Genomic DNA, 12547 nt, shown 5'->3' on the forward strand with positions numbered 1-12547 from the left:
TGTCAGTGTCACCTGTTGGAGGGATGAAAAAAAGCCTTGCATTTATTTCCTGTAACGAATACAGTAGGAATACATGTCAATGAAACTATCCACCTCAACCAAGCAGTATAACTAACAGTCTTTCAAAATCTGTTGAATTTTGGGAAAAATGGCCACTGTTTTTCAACAGAACAAATTCAGAGGAGATCATCCACAAAGCATTGCTGGCTATCTGGCGATATGAAGACTAAAGGATTGAGTTTTGTGTACAATTTCACACTAGCTCAGCCTTCACATACACAGATGTAGGATCGTAATTTGAACCAGTTTGCTACAGCAGGAAAATAATCCTGCAGCAACAGGAAATGTTAATTATTATGTAATTTTTTTTGTAAGGGAAAACCACATCTGAAATTTAAAAGTGGAAATTACACATTCTGACCCTTTTTAACTAAAATACACTACAATTTTTTTTTTAAATGTCCTGCAGTGCAGGAAAGTTCTCCTGCAACAGGGTGATCAAATTCAGATCCTACATCTGCATTGCGTTATGTCTCCGTCTTACACAGTAACACAAGAAAATACAACTTTGTTCTATTGCTAATGCTCATAATGCTTAATATGTAAGTAGTCACACGGTCTATTATTTTATTATACTGTTTTTGATTGTACTTCCATACATGCATTTATTAACATAGAAATTGGATTACAATCAAGTATATTGTCTACAACATGAACTCATTCCCTCTAATCAGTACATTTCAACTTAATAAAACAAACGGACAAGAATAAGTCTAAAAGGGCAGTGGAATCAAGTTCGTAAAACTGTCAGTGTTCAAAACACAACCAATATCTCTTAGCCCAAAGGTTTTTACCCATTGGTGACGGTTTACAACAAATGCTTTTTGTTGTACTTTCTTTATAGATTTTCAGATATGAGAACAGAAAAACAGTACAACCCCAACCCCTCCCTCCACCCCTTCTTCCCTCCAATCCACCCACCCAAATTTCAATTTAAGAAGAATTTGCTTCTCTCATAACGTGTCCATATACAAAGATTAACCTCTAACATGAAACATCAATGACTGGTGTTCTAGTAGAGGAAAATCCATTCTTCCAGATACATGTTTGCTTTGTTCATTGGCTCTGGGATCATTCATAGCCACTCAGTCTATATAGTCCTGAACAATACAAACTCCAGGCCAGAGGGGGTCCACCACTTAGTACTACAGGCTGTAGAGCAGAAGAATCATCACAGAACACAACAGAGACGCTCCGGTTGCTGGGCTGCCACTTGGTTTGGAAGATTGGACAGTTGCTGCTGCTGCAGGAGCAGGAACAGAGGTTGTAAGAGCTGGCACAGCGGTTGTAGGAGCAACAGGACCAGCGCTTGTAGGAGCAACAGGACCAGCGCTTGTAAGAGCAGAACCAGTGATTGTAGGAGCAGAACCAGCGATTGTAGGAGTGAAAGAGGCTATTGTTGAAACATTCTGAATGTGGAGAATGATAGAAGAGACAATTGAGTCAATGTCAATGTGGACTGCAAATCATTCTTAAAGGGACATTTCACTCATAAATGAAAGTTTGTCAGATGTTTTCAGACCACAAAAGAAGACTAATGTCCAGATTAAACATTGATTGTGTGGATCCAACTATAGGCCTCAATCCCAAAGGAATAGAAAAGATTAGCACTGTCTAATTTCCTGGATTTCCTGGTTTTATTCGGTGCTCATCTTTTCCATTCATTTGGAATGGAGGCATATAGCTGGATCTACACAACCGATGTCATTGGACGTGTCACACCCTGATCTATTTCACCTGTCTTTGGGATTGTCTCCAACCCCTCTCCATGGATCGCCCATCTTCCCCATTATCCCCATCGTATTTACACCTGTGTTCTCTGTTTGTCTGTTGCCAGTTCGTTTTGTTTTGTGAAACCTACCAGCGTTTGTTCCCTGGCTCCTGTCTGTCCTTGCTCCTGTTTTCTAGTCCTTCCCGGTTTTGACCGTTCTGCCTGCCCTGACCCTGAGCCTGCCGTTCTATACCTTGCCCCACCTCACAGGATTATTGACACCTGCCTGCCCTGACCCTGAGACTGCGTGCCGTTCTGGACCTTTTGCACCCGCTCTGGATTACTGACCCCTGCCTGCCTTTGACCTGTCATTTGCCTGCCTTGGTATTAGAAATAAACGTTTGTTTCTTCGACACTGTCTGCATCTGGGTCATACCTGAAACGTGATAGGACGTAGTTTCATCTTGACATTAGACTACTTTAGAGGTCGGAAAGAGACAAACAAAACTTTCATTTGAAAGTGTAATGTACCTTTAAACCTTGAATCCTTAGTTGCTACATCAATTTTCTGACTTATGAAATTAATGATATATACCCGTTGATTCTTGAAGAATATAACTTATGGCGTTACAGAGTGCACCATATACATTTTAAGGTAATTTCCGATTGAGCCGACATATGCACCGTTTACCGTGAATGCAGTCTCCACTAAATGCGGGAACATTGTCTTTACATTTCAATCACACTGCAGTGCTGAATGTCAATAATACGGATTGAATAGAGCCCTTAGTTCAACTGTTGTACCCCGTCAGAACCCAAAATACAAGCTTGTTTTACTCCAATGTTTGGAAACAATTTAAATGTAAACCAACAGTCTATTTCCTCAAACAGGGCTGTATTTAAGCCATAGCACTGAAGATATAGCCTAGCGCAAATGACAGGTAAAATCAATCTTACCGTGGTGGTAGAGACTGCATTAATGGTAAACGCTGCATACAGTGTGTTTGGAAAGTAATCACACTCCTTGACTTTTTCCACATGTTGTTACATTACAGCCTTATTCAAAAATGATTATTAAATGATTACTTTTCCTTATCATTCTACACACAATACCCCATAACGACAAAGCGAAAACAGGTTTTTAAGATTTTTTTGCACATTTATAAAAAATGAAAAGCAAATACCTGATTTACATAGCTATTCAAACCCTTCGCTATGAGACTCGTAGGTGTATCCTGTTTCCATTGATTATCCTTGAGATATTTTTACAACCTGATTGGAGTCCACCTGTGGTAAATTCAATTGATTGGACATTATTTGGAAAGGCACACACCTGTCTATATGAGGTCCCACAATTGACAGTGCATGTTAGAGCAAAAACCAAACCATGAGGTCAAAGGAATTGTCAGTAGAGCTCCGAGACAGGATTGTGTCGAGAAACAGATCTGGGAAAGGGTTCCAAAAATTTCTGCAGCATTGAAGGTCCCCAAGAACACAGTGGCCTCCATTATTCTTAAATGGAAGAAGTTTGAAACCACCAAGACTCTTCCTAGAGCTGGCCGCCCGGCCAAACTGAGCAATCGGGGGAGAAGGGCCTTGGTTCGGACGGTGACCAAGAACCCGGTGGTCACTCTGACAGAGCTCCAGAGTTCCTCTGTGGAGATGGGAGAACCTTCCAGAATAACAACCATCTCTGCAGCACTCCACCAATCAGATCTTTATGGTAGACTGGCCAGACGGAAGCCACTCCTCAGTAAAAGGCACACGACAGCCCACTTGGAGTTTGCCAAAAGGCACCTAAAGACTCTCAGACCATGAGAAACAAGATTCTCTGGTCTGATGAAACCAAGATAGAACTCTTTGGCCTGAATGCCAAGCTTCACGTCTGGAAGAAGCCTGGAAGCATGGTGGTGGCAGAATCATGCTGAGGAGATGTTTTTCAGCGGCAGGGACTGGGAGACAAGTCAGGATCGAGGGAAAGATGAATGAAGCGACGAGAGATCCTTGATGAAAACCTGCTCCAAAGGGCTCAGGACCTCAGACTGGGGTGAAGGTTCACCTTCCAATATGACAATGACCCTAAGAACACAGCCAAGACAACGCAGGAGTGGCTTCAGGACACGTATCTGAATGTCCTTGAGTGGCCCAACCAGAGCCTGGACTTGAACCCGATCGAACATCTCTGGAGAGACCTGAAAATAGCTGTGAGGGAAATTTCCCCATCCAACCTGACAGAACTTGAAAGGATCTGCAGAGAATGGGAGAAACTTCCAAAATACAGGTGTGCCATGCTTGTAGCATCATACGCAAGAAAACTCAAGGCTGTAATCGCTGCCAAAGGTGCTTCAGCAAAGTAAAAACCTGTTTTTGCTTTGTCATTATGGAGTATTGTGTGTAGATTGATACGGGAAGAAAATGAATTAATACATTTTAGAATAAAACTGTAATGTAACTAAATGTGGAAAAAGTCAAGGGGTCTGAATACTTTCCAAATGCAGTGTATGTCAGCTCAAACTGAAATGACCTTTCAATTTTAGCGCGGATCTTCCATGATACTACTGCAACACGGATTTAAAACTATCATTTTTATATCATGGATGGTTAGTCCTTGCATCCATAGCTCTATGTATGAATTTGAGAGTGGCTCCATTTCTCCAAGCCCATCCCTCAGCGTTTTGCTAAAACACATTATTGTTTCAATAATGGATTCTAGCTTTAAGGCATATAGTAACACTGAGATTGGGGTCAATTCCATTTCAATCCAGTAAGTGAATTCAAATTCAAATTCCAGAATGTAACCATCCTTATTGGAAATAATGTCAATTAATGGAATGGGATTGACTTCTTTCCAGATTAGTAGGTTGCCCTCCATTACCGTGACACCAGAAATTGTCACTTTCAAGGTACCCAATTGCATTCTAATAGCATACTACACGTTGCTTTCCCCAAAATAAAAATAAAAACCCTCACTGTCATCAAAATCACACACATCTGAAGCATTACACAGTAATTCAGATATTTTCTGTGTAAACAGAAGGACTGGGGTCAGTTCCATATCTACTTCAAATCATTCACGGAGTGATTTTGAAAAATGCACACGAAAAATGAATGCCACTTTTGACTTCTTGAAGTGGAATCTTGAGTCATCTCCTGAACTAACCGATTTGAAATGGAATTGACCCCGACTCTGTTGAGTAGTGTCCATTCCATTACCTGTGCGATGGTGGAGGCCAGCAGGGCCAGTGTACAGAGTCCCAGAAGATACATTATATTGGAGAGCAGGTGAGGTGTCCTAAGAGTAAAATACTGCAGGAGGCTTGAAGAGCTGTTGATGGTCTGCCCTGGTCTATGTTTCCAGAGATGGTCCTCAGTGTATCGAGTGCTGTAGAGTCTATGTCCTTTTCGGAGTTGCACTGCTCTTATATATCGCCCCACCATGTTCCTCTGGTTCCAAGAAGGTTGTGTGTGTGTGTCTGTGTGTGTGTGTACATGTACACATGTGTGGTGTGTGTGTGTGTACATGTACACATGAACAGTTTCGGCAGGCATATCATGTCAGTGTACAAAACAGCAGAGTTTGGGTTCAACACTTACACTTCCTTTCCATTACCTTTCCTTGCTCTGATGAAGCCATGACTGCCGAAACGCATTAGCCTGTCCGGATGAAAATAACACGGCGAAATGAGGTCTTTTTGTTTGTTTAAATACACTTTCTGGTGTGCTGCCGTTTCCCAATGTTTTTAGAACACGGGATTTCATTTGAAACTACCTTTCCATGACACTTCACTCTATTGTTTCTGTTATTACAAAATCTTCATTTTGGTAAATGTACTGTATAAATACCATACAAATACAGTCCAGGGGCAATGATGTTGCTTCGCAAATTCCATGGCATCAAGTCTATTTTTATTACAGAGATGACCAAGCCACTTTCTCCCAAATCACTTCCCATCTTCTTCCTGGAATTTCACTCTCAAAAACGAAAGCATAATTCTATATTTAGATCATGTATGCCCATAATCCACAATATATTTAGATCACGCATGCCTACAATCCACTGGTTTGTTTGTTATCAATACAGTGAGAGTAAGTGAGAGTACAGAGAGGTCCGGGGTAACAAGGGACCTAAAGTGTCCCAGGAACACATTCCACACAATATTACACCACCTCCACCAGCCTGCACCATTGACACCAGGCAGGATGGGGCCATAGCCTCATGCTGCTTCTTGTTTTTTAGCTGGTAGGAGTGGAACCCGGTGTGGTCATCTGCTGTAGTAGCCCATCCATGACAAGGACCGACAAATTGTGCTTTCCGAGATGCAGTTCCGCACTGTTATTTGCCTGTTTGTGGTCTGCCTGTAAGGTGCACGATTCTTGACATTCTTCTTCAACCTCTCATCAACGAGTTGTTTTCGACCACAGGACTGTCGCTGACTGGATGTTTTTGTTTGTCGCACCATTTTCGGTAAATCCTAGACACTATCGTGTGTGAAAATCCCTGAGATGCAGGAACTGGCACCGACAATCATACCACTCTCAAAGTCACTTAGGTCACTAGTTTTGTCATTTCTAACATTCAATCGAACAGTAACTGAATGCCTCGATGCCTGTCTGCCTGCTTTTTTACCCCGTTTTCTCCCCAATTTCATGGTATCCAATTGTTTAGCTACTATCTTGTCTCATTGCTACAACTCCCGTACGGGCTCGGGAGAGACGAAGGTTGAAAGTCATGCATCCTCCGATACACAACCCAACCAAGCCGCACTGCTTCTTAACACAGCGCGCATCCAACCCGGAAGCCAGTCGAACCAATGTGACGGAGGAAACACAGTGCACCTGGCAACCTTGGTTAGCGCGCACTGAGCCCGGCCCGCCACAGGAGTCGCTGGTGCGCGATGAGACAAGGATATCCCTACCGGCTGGAGCAGCAAGAGGTTGTGGCACAGATTTCTTTCAGAGGGAACCATGGCTACATACACAGTTAGACATGGACGGGTTGTGTGTGTATGCAGGTGTGTGTGTGTGTGCGTGTGTGAGCAGTAAAGAGTAGGGGCAAAACAAATAAATGGCCATTAATTGAACTATCTAATAAACTCGTTCAAACGGGCGTCACTGCGCACTCACGCTTATCAATCTAACGATCAAATAACTTGCATGCACACACACACACACACACACACACACACACACACACACACACACACACACACCAAGTTTCCCCCTGGCAATTTCAGACTATAAGACACACACTCTTCTAACGGCCATGGTGCGTTATGAGCACAAACCAAAAAACTTGCTTGTATGTCCTTTTGAGATATTGCTCAGTTTTGCAGTGTAGTGGAGTTGTCAATACGCACCTCAGACAATATCAAATAGGGTGTTCATGTCACCACCACAAACTCGTATCACGGCATAAAACAGAAATTGACCCATCAGTTCTGTAACAACCTGATAACAGCAAGGAAGTATGTCATTGTTTGATAGGTTTCATAGAAGTGAGAAGACGTGCAACCTTTACCAGTAAGGGGGGGAAGTAGATAACAGTAGTTTAATAATTGCCCTTTGGGTGTTGCTGTAGTGTATACTTTCACTTCCCCCTCTTTTGTCTCTCTCTTTAGAACTCAATGCACCCCACTTCCTCATGTATTTATTATGTATTACACCATGCAGTAACATATGAACAAATATACACTCAGTGGCTAGTTTATTAGGTACACCCATGTCTAAAGTACTGGATCCAGCTGACTGGAGCTAACTGGATGTTATTGTTTTGTCGTATCATTCTCGGTAAACCCTAGACACTGTCGTGTGTGAAACGCAGAAGAGGCCAGACGGTTCTGAGATACTGGATCCGGCGCACTTGGCACCAACGATCATACCACGCTCAAAGTTGCTTAGGTCACTCCATGCCATGGCCACTTGACTGTCTGTAGGAGCAACCTATTTTCGTGAACGGGGTGGTGTACCTAAAAAACGGGCCACTGGGTGTATATTTAAGCAATCACTCTCTACCAAGGCCAGGGGGGGGGGGGGGGGGTGTGGTATATGGCCAATACACCACGGACAAGGGCTGTTCTTATCCACAATGCAACGTGCTAGGACACAGCCCTTAGCCGTGGTACAGTTGAAGTCGGAAGTTTACATACACCTTAGCCAAATACATTTCAACTCAGTTTTTCACATTTCCTGACATTTAATTCTAGTAAAAATTCCCTGTCTGAGGTCAGTTAGGATCACCACTTTATTTTAAGAATGTGAAATGTCAGAATAATAGTAGAGAGAATGATTTATTTCAGCTTTTTTTTTCATCACATGCCCAGTGGGTCAGAAGTTTACACACACTCAATTAGAATTTGGTAGCATTAACTTTAAATTGTTTAACTTGGGTCAAATGTTTTGGGTAGCCTTCCACAAGCATCCCACAATAAGTTGGGTGAATTTTGGCCCATTCCTCCTGACAAAGCTGGTGTAATTGAGTCAGGTTTGCAGGCCTCCTTGCTCACACACGCCTTTTCAGTTCTGCCCACAGATTTTCTATAAGGCTTTGTGATGGCCACTCTAATACCTTGGCATTGTTGTCCTTAAGCCATTTTGCCACAACTTTGGAAGTATGCTTGTAGTTGTCCATTGTCCATTTGGAAGACCCATTTGCGACCAAGCTTTAACTTATCTGATGTCTTGAGATGTTGCTTCAATATATCCACATAATTTTCCTCCCTCATGATGCCATCTATTTTGGGAAGTGCACCAGTCCCTCCTGCAACAAAGCACCCCCACAACATGATGCTGCCACCCTCGTTCTTCACGGTTGGGATGGTGTTCTTCGGCTTGCAAGCCACCCCCTTTTTCCTCCAAACATAATGATAGTCATTATGGCCAAACAGTTCTATTTTTGTTTCATTAGACCAGAGGAAGTTTCTCCAAAAAGTACGATCTTTATCCCCATGTGCAATTGCAAAGCGTAGTCTGTTTTTTTATGGCAGTTTTGGAGCAGTGGCTTCATCCTTGCTGAGCGGCCTTTCAGGTTATGTCGATATAGGACTCTTTTTACTGTGGATATAGATACTTTTGTACCTGTTTCCTCCAGCATCTTCACAGGGTCCTTTGCTGTTGTTCTGGAATTGATTTGCACTTTTCGCACCAAAGTACGTTCATCTCTAGGAGACAGAACACGTCTCCTTCCTGAGCGGTATGATGGCTGTGTTGTCCCATGGTGTTTATACTTGCGTACTATTGTTTGTACAGATGAACGTGGTACCTTCAGGCATTTGGAAATTGCTCCCAAGGATGAAGCAGACTTGTGGAGGTCTATAATTTTCTTTCTGAGGTCTAGGCTGATTTCATTTGATTTTCCCATAATGTCAAGCAGAGTTTGAAGTTAGGCCTTGAAATGCATCCACAGGTACACCTCGAACTGACTCAAAAGATGTCAATTAGCCTATCAGAAGCTTCTAAAGCCATGACATAATTTTCTGGAATGATCTGTCTGTAAACAATTGTTGGAAAAATTACTTGTCGTGCACAAAGTAGATGTCCTAGCCGACTTCCAAAACTATAGTTTGTTAACAAGAAATTTGTGGAGTGGTTGAAAAACGAGTTTTGATGACTCCGACCTAAGTGTATGTAAACTTCCGACAACTGTAAGTCTCCAACTTCTATGATTTTTGCTATTTGTTTCAGTCATTGGCAGCAGAGAACTGGAAGGAAAGGCGGCCAAATTAGGTGTTGGCTTTGGGAATGACCAGTGAAATATACCCGCTGGAGCGCGTGCTACGGGTGGGTGTTGCTATGGTGACCAGTGAGCTGAGATAAGGCAGAGCTTTACCTAGCAAAGACTTATAGATGACCAGGAGCCAGTGGGTTTGGCGACGAATATGTAGTGAGGACCAGCCAACGAGAGCATACAGGTCACAGTGGTGGGTAGTATGTGGGGCTTTGGTGACAAAACGGATGGCACTGTGATAGACTGCATACGATTTAATGAGTAGAGTGTTGGAGGCTATTTTGTAAATGACATTTCCGAAGTCAAGGATCGGTAGGACAGTCAGTTTTACACGGGTATGTTTGGCAGCATGAGTGAAAGAGGCTTTGTTGGGAAATAGGAAGACGATTCTAGATTTAACTTTGAATTGGAGATGTGAGTCTTGAAGGAGAGTTTACAGTCTAGCCATACACCTAGGTATTTATAGTTGTCCACATATTCTAAGTCAGAACCGTCCAGAGTAGTGATGCTAGTCGGGCGGCGGGTGCGGGCAGCGATCGATTGAAGAACAAGCATTTTGTTATATATATATATATATATATATATATATTGTAAGTATCAAATAATATTTTTTACACATACCAGCGATACATTAAGATAGAAAGAGCAAATACATAATACCAGCATCTTGATGAAATACACAACTATCTCCAGTCCTTACGACTTGTAATCTTAAAGTCTCTTATTAGCTGTTCACAAGGCTAGGACCACCTTCAAACACCTTGACTTGTACTTGCGTGTCTGACTTTCCTGTTAGTCTTGACCTTATGTTGCCTCACGATGCTTCCTTATGTGGAGATGTTCTTCTTAGGTTGCAGGTAGGTGTAAAACTCTTATCTGGCAGATGACAGGGCCTACCAAGACTTGGGAATCTTGTAGACGTTTTACAGCTGTGTGAGATTCTTCTTTCTCTCTTGCTCGTGAAGAGCATCGATTTCTCACTGTAGCTCCCTCCAGTGGTTGAGCACAACCGTTCCTTGATTTTAACTGGCGGCTGTATTCTGTAGATTTAGTCCGAATTATCACCTTCCGTGAGAACTATAAAGTAAATGAAGTTAAGCACACTCTTACAACCTTCATATCTTACAAGTGACTTATTAGCTTGGTTTAACTCTGAAGTGCTGACATACATAAACAGTTTAGCTGGGCGCTATAACAGTATCAGATTAAACACATGAATAAAGGAAAAATACCTCATTGGCTGCTTATTACAGAAGGGAGGAAATCAAACTTCACACTTATTATTCCTGGCATGAATTCACACTTCATCCTTAATTATTATAACGTTACCATCCTAACATACACGCTTCAACCTTTATGAACTACACCCGATGACATGAAAATTTGGCTAACACAGCGCGGGATTGCCTTCCCTCCAAAGGTGTGTTGCTACAATAAGGATCCCCATTACAACAGTTATCAGCTACGTAGTTCCGCTTGTCTTATCATTTCCCCCGCACAGCGAACACGTAAACAATTCAAACAAAAAACAATGACATAGACTTACAGGTTAATTGTCAGTTACACATAGGACCTACTAAAGAGATGAGTCTTGAATGAAGACTTAAAGGTCGAGACCGAGTCTGCATCTCTCACATGGGTAGGCAGACCATTCCATAAAAATTGAGCTCTATAGGAGAAAGCCCTGCCTCCAGCTGTTTGCTTAGAAATTCTAGGGACAGTAAGGAGGCCTTTATCTTGTGTCCTGGCAGTGTTGTTCAGGCAACTGAGCTTTGGAGGAATACGCAGATTTAAAGAGGAGTCCGTCATTTGCTTTCTAATGATCATGATCTTTTTGTCAAAGAAGTTCAAGAATTTATCACTGCTGAAGTGAAAGCCATCCTCTTGGAGAATGCTGCTTTTTAGTTACCTTTGTGACAGTATCAAAAATACATTTTAGATTGTTCTTATTCTCCTCAATTAAGTTTGAAAAATAGGATGTTTGAGCAGCAGTAAGGGCTGTTCGATACTGCACGGTACTGTCTTTCCAAGCAGGTCGGAAGACTTCCAGTTTGGTGTAGAGCCATTTCCGTTCAAATTTTCTGGAAGCTTGCTTCAGGGCTCGGGTATATTCTGTAGACCAGGTAGCTAGTTTCCTATGACAAATATTTTTGTTTTTTAGGGGTGAGACTGCATCTAGGGTATTACGCAAGGTTAAATGTAGTTCCTCAGTTAGGGTGGTTAACCGAATTTTGTACTCTGATGTCATTGGGTAGGTGGTGGGAGTCTGGAAGGGCATCTAGGAATCTTTGGGTTGTCCGAGAATTTATAGCACAACTTTTGATGATCCTTGGTTGGGGTCTGAGCAGATTATTTGATGCGATCGCAAACGTAACAAAATGCTGGTCCGATAGTCAAGGACTATGAGGAAAAACATTAAGATCCACAATATTTATTCCACAGGACAAAACTAGGTCCAGAGTATGACTGTGGCAGTGAGTAGGTCCGGAGACATGTTGGACAAAACCCACTGAGTTGATGATGACTCAGGAAGCCTTTTGGTGTGGGTCTGTGGACTTTTCCAAGTGAATATTAAAGTCACCAAAAATTTGACTATTATCTGCCATGACTACAAGGCCCGATAGAAATTCAGGGAACTCAGTGAGGAATGTTGTGCATGGCCCAGAAGGCCTGTAAACAGTAGCTATAAAAAGTGATTGAGTAGGCTGCATAGATTTCATGACTAGAAGCTGAAAAGACAAAAACACAGTCTTTTTTTTTTGTAAATTGAAATTTGCTATCGCAAATGTTAGCAACACTTACGCCTTTGCGGGATGCACGGGGGATATGGTCACTAGTGTAACCAGGAGGTGAGGCCTCATTGCAACACATTAAATTCATCAGGCTTAAGCCATGTTTCAGTCAGGCCAATCACATCAAGATTATGATCAGTGATTATTAGTTTATTGACTATAACTGCCTTGGAAGTGAGGGATCTAACATTAAGTTGCCCTATTTTTAGATGTGAGATATCACAATCTCTTTCAATAGTGACCGGAATGGATGAGGTCTTT

At 42.2% G+C, this 12547-nt stretch overlaps 1 long non-coding RNA gene across 1 annotated transcript; it reads right to left on the bottom strand.

Annotated features, from left to right (window-relative positions):
* Positions 1-15: 15 nt before the first annotated feature.
* LOC110488402 (uncharacterized) lies at positions 16-5274 on the bottom strand. The gene is made up of 2 exons (XR_002468396.3): positions 4985-5274; positions 16-1469 (listed from the first exon to the last, which is right to left on the bottom strand). It is a non-coding gene; the product is annotated as an uncharacterized LOC110488402 (long non-coding RNA).
* Positions 5275-12547: the final 7273 nt, after the last annotated feature.

The sequence above is a fragment of the Oncorhynchus mykiss genome, chromosome 30 (genome assembly GCF_057628025.1).
Source record: "Oncorhynchus mykiss isolate SJ-2025 chromosome 30, ASM5762802v1, whole genome shotgun sequence".
NCBI lineage: Eukaryota > Metazoa > Chordata > Actinopteri > Salmoniformes > Salmonidae > Oncorhynchus > Oncorhynchus mykiss.